Here is a 5,501-nt window from a genome sequence, read left to right as displayed (position 1 = left end):
TCCAACCCCTCGCTAGGTGGCGCTAAATGAACTGTCAAATTATACAAAATCGATTCGTTTACCAGTGGCGGCCGTGGGATGACGCGTTGGTGTGAATAATTTATTTATTTGAATCATTATCTGAATACTTTATAACTTGATAAATAGTCCACAGTAGTATTATAGATATAGGAAAAGTATATATTTTTTAAATAAATGGTCAACTATATAGGTGGCGGCATTTAGTGATTTCGATTGGTTATTGTATCCAGTACCTACTATTATTGCTTTATTATATTTATCCATTTATATGCATTATGATCGTGGAGTTGTGAATAATGATGTAAATGTGATTGGTTTATTTATGTGTAAATGGTTTATTTATGATATTGATGAATCAATATTTCGAAAGAATGTATGCGAGTAAATTTTATTTCAAAGAAAATTACTGATTTTTTGTACATTACCTATTCTGATTTTTACCAGTACCTACTTACTGCTTACATTGATTTATTTTATTTGAGTTTTTTACTCCTACCTATAATAATCAAAAATAATATTGCCAGATTAATTAATAATATTTTTTTAAATTGTGACGCCAGAATATTATGGAAATGCACATGGTTTTTCACAATTATTTTTTTTATGACTAACAATAACTGATAATTGTGATATTTTGTGAGACTGAAGGGATTAGGCAGAGGAAAGAGGGAATAAAATAACCGGGCTATTCAAATCTGGTCACCAAACATGGCTAAAACCATTTCCAGCAATGTTTAGTTGTCTTTCCCAGGGTGATACTGAGATTATCCATCACTTTGTAACATGCCGCAAATATGCTTTATACACGGTGTCCGGAAACTCGTAGTACAAGCGGGAAACTGGAGAATCTACACCACATGGGGAACCCAAAAAAACATAAAGTTTTTTGATTTGAGCATTTTCAAAAAAAAAAAAAAAAAACCAAAAAAAAAAATTTTTCGGCTATTTTAGGGTCAAAGTTTTTTCTGGTGTTTAGGGTTGAATAACAGATGTTTTAACCCTGCAGAGCAGAAATATTTTATGATTACACCGGGTTAAATGAAGGGTGATTTCAAAATAATGCTTCAAATCCGAGTTTCTTCATTTGTTTTACTTTCAAATAGTTTTAATTAGTTGGGTACTTTGATCTTCAGTAATAATTTATAAGAATTTGATTAAAAAAAAAAAAAAAAAATCAACTTCAAACTCGATTTACTCGATAACGAAAGCTCAAATAAAAAAAAAATATACTACAAAATCGACTCCAAATGTGATGTAGATTCACCAGTTTCCCGCTTGTACTACGAGTTTCCGGACACCCTGTATTTTAAATTTTGTGAAATAAAACATTTAAAAATAAATAAAATTTCCTTGAACTTTTGAGTTTTCATTTTTGTTATTATTGTATGTATTGTTAATTGTCTGATTTAAAAAAAATATATATTTCGTAACTAGCTGTACCTCTCCACGCGTTTCTGTGGCTTAGACTGTCTGTGCAGATAGAGAAACAATAGGCTTTTACGTCCAACAAATGGCGCTGTTTTCCAAAAAACGCCTGTTTAAACTTGCCAACATTATTGTGTGACAACTATATAATATAGTGATATAAAAACACACGCAGTATTCCAAACACTCGCTTGTACCTAGGTTGCATTAAGTTAGTAATAGATACGCAGATGTGGCAGATCTATTTAACTGCACGCAAGGTAGGTACAAGAGGGCTATGCTATCAAATCTTTTCAATCAATATTAATTTAATCTAATTCTACCTTATTTGCACTATTCAAACTTATGTACTTGTATCTCTTGTTTACTTACTTACCTACTTACTCTCTAATGTCATTTCACAATCAAATGCCACATATATTTGTAATTCTTTTTTAAAAATATTTCTACGATTTTAACTGTGACATGTTATCATTGTTTATGGTATATTTATACCGTTGATATTAAATAAATAAATAAATAAATATTTGAATGCAACTTTGTGTCAAAATTTCAAATCAATCGGTAAAGTACTTTCGGAGATTTAAGATTTTGAACATTTACATTTTTATTTTTATTTTTATAGATGTAGAATTTATTGCATTACACTATCCCTATAAACAATCTGCAATAATTTATTATTATTATTAACCTCTCGACCACGGCCCATATGTAAAGTATATGCCCGTGTATATATGGCACGCACAGTATCAATGCCAGTAGGTACTTAAATAACATTGGTTTTTTTACTGGAGCTCAAATATTCAATCAATAATTGGCCAGTTGCTTTATTAGGTCGGGGCAAACAAAAACAATTCTGGCAAAGCTCCAAATTTCTATGAAGGACGGCCTTATTTAGTAGGAAAATTGGAGTCACTGGGTTACTTATGTGCTTATATATTGGTATAATCTTATTGGTTTTAAATAATATGAACTTAGAAATACTTGGCCTAGCTTGTAATAATAAAACAATCAATTTTATATTAATTTTATTGGTGACCTGGTAACTCATCAAAATGACAATTCAAAACAAAAAGTGTTACATACATATGTAACTATCTAACCTAGTTTTTGTTTCATCACTTTTCACAACTTTATATCATCTTTTAAAGGCGTTTTGAATTGTCATTTTGAGGAGTTATCATGAAACCAATTTTATTATACAGGTGTCCAGGGTAAAGTGCGCTTTCTTCGGGAGGTGATTCTGCATGATGATAGAAGTAAAAAATGGTAAAAATAACTTTTTTATAAATTCCCATACAATTTTTTTCTATAGAATATTTATTTTTATACAAAAAATTCAACTTTTTCACCTAAAACTTCACATTTCACCTTTACCTTCATGTAGAATCACCTCCCGAAATTAGCGTACTTTATCCCCGGACACCATGTGCACAAAAATATTGATTTCCATTTAACAGTACCAATACATATCATGTACATATATTTAACCCCTCAAGCTAAGTTTTGCGAACAAACAGCGACATAAATTCAATTTGTTCGCTTTTTGGAACAGCTCATATGGTCTCATAGAAATCGTTATGTCTCCCTTACTGTCATAGTGAGAAATTTGAACTAAACGGTGTTGGAAAGTGAAAACACCACGCTTCATATTCAAATCCAGAAGTTGACCACAGAATAATTAAAATGTATACTTCTATGAAACCAAAACTTCCGACCGCTATTCGACGAAATTTTGCGAATTTTTAATTAATCATTTTTATATCAAACGACCAAAAAGTGAAATGGCAGCAGAGATGTGCAAAATGGGTACCCAAAACCATTTGAAATGCAAAATGGAAATGGGTCAAAACTTTTCCATTTGAAAATGCAAAATGCAAAATGGTTTTTAGAAAAGCATTTCAAATGCAAAATGCAAAATACCTATTTTCAAAATGCATTGAAAATGCAAAATGGTTTCTCAGGTCAAACAATTAAAATAATTATAGAATTTTTAGCCGTTACGCTCCAGTGCATCAGTCAGCTTCGTAAGTTCCGCTCCGATTTTATGTTCTTCACATTTTCTGGTCGCTCGGGCCAGAATATGTGAAGAACATAAAATCGGAGCGGAACTTACGAAGCTGACCGATGCACTGGAGCGTAACGGCTACCCAGCAAGTCAGACAAGGCAAATCATAAGAGCCAAATCTGCACCAAACGAAGACAGAATTGAACAAGAGTCGAAAGGCTGTGCCTTCCTGCCTTATATGCACAATGTGACAGACAAAATTGCCAGGCTATTGAAAAAGGAAAATATCAAGACTGTCTTTGGAACAACAACAAAGATAAAGGACTTACTGAGGTCTGCAAAGACTAAGTTTCCTCTGGAAACAGATGAAGTGTATAAACTCAGCTGTTCCGGATGTGACAAGGTCTATGTAGGCCAGACAGAGCGGACTATCTCCAAAAGGATTTCAGAACACTTCAGAGCTTGTAAACTCGGCCACCCTGACAAATCGGCAATTGCCGAGCATTTGATTGACACCGGGCATTACTTTGGATTTGTTCCTGAAATCCTGGGGAGACCGAAAACTTATAGAGCACGGCTGATTACGGAAGCCATTGAAATTCATAAAAATCCCGTAAACATTAATAGAGACGATGGAGCTAAGCTTAATAGTTCTTGGTATCTGGTAATTGACGGATACACCAGAGCTAAACGAAGAAAACCACTTTAAATAAAAAAAATTTAAAAAAATTAAAAAAATGATACGTTAATGTAAGCTCAGAGGGTTGGAGCTGGCAACACGGTATCACAACCTCATACATAAGCTCACATTTTAACACAACCTCAAATAACACATCTGCCCTGATGATGGACACTGCAATGCTGTCCGAAACGTTGGCTAAAGAAGGAGTTAGCGCAACACGGCATAATACCCCAAAAACAAATAACAAATATACTTTTGGCCGTGAAAATCTTAAATCATATTTGACATCAATGTAGAACATATTACATGATGGTAAATCCAAAAACACCACGACTACAGATTATGAAACCACAAAAAATTTGCACGGGACTAATGTTGCCAACGTAAAAACATAAAAACTGCTATCTAACATTTAATACTACAGCGTCATGGCCATGTTCAGTATTTGAATCAGTATTTTTTGTAATGGTATCACTCAATCTTATCTTAATATTTGAATTATTTTTTTTAATATTTGTACTATTTTAAATCTCTTATAATCTTTGTACTATTTTTTTAATATTTAGTAAAATTATTAACCTTAACACAGGCTTGTCCTAGTGAGGTTAAAAATTCTAACTTTAAAAAAAGATACAATGTAAAGAAACGATAAATAAATAAATTGCCAGGGCTCCTACCAGGGAGCAACTTGACAAATGTAAATTATCTCTCATAGCGAGGTTGAGGACCGACTGATATTTGGGGCTGATTAGTGGAGAAAGTAGGAAGAATGTTGCAAAAAGCATTTAAAATGGAAAATGCATTGAGAAAAGCATTTAAAATGCAAAATGGAAAATACCCATTTTGCATTTTGCATTTCCATTTGAAATGGATTTATTTGAAATAAAGCACATCTCTGGGTGGCAGTAATGTTATATCTGTTTAGTAAAATATGCGTTTTTTTTCATTATGTATAATCTTAGTTAAGTGTTTAGTAGAAAAAACGTAAGGTGAAACATTTCATTATTTCATCACCTTTCAAAAACATTTTTTAGTTTTCGAATACATTCAGAATTATTCCATTTATTTGGATTTTATTGCGAAGCGGAAATACTCCGACCTTCGGACAGAATATGCCAGAGTCTTGAGGGTTTAAATGTGAACTTTGCTTGGCTAAATATCCCAAACGTCTAGCATTGTATTTCTGTTGTTTGGTTCTACGTAGGTGGTTTTTGCGGTGTAAAATAAAACAATCAATCGACAAATACATTTATATTAATTTTATTATATACAAAAATATTAATTTCCATTAAATTTTACAGTACAAATACATAATATAAATCACATGCGCAAAAAAAAGTTTTTCACAGTAAAGTGATAACAGAA

The sequence above is a fragment of the Hesperophylax consimilis genome, chromosome 16, assembly GCF_061612785.1.
Source record: "Hesperophylax consimilis isolate HC1 chromosome 16, BYU_Hcon_1.0, whole genome shotgun sequence".
In the NCBI taxonomy this organism is placed as follows: Eukaryota; Metazoa; Arthropoda; class Insecta; order Trichoptera; family Limnephilidae; genus Hesperophylax; species Hesperophylax consimilis.
The sequence above is the reverse complement of the archived record's forward strand: the minus strand, read 5'-3'. Positions refer to the sequence as shown.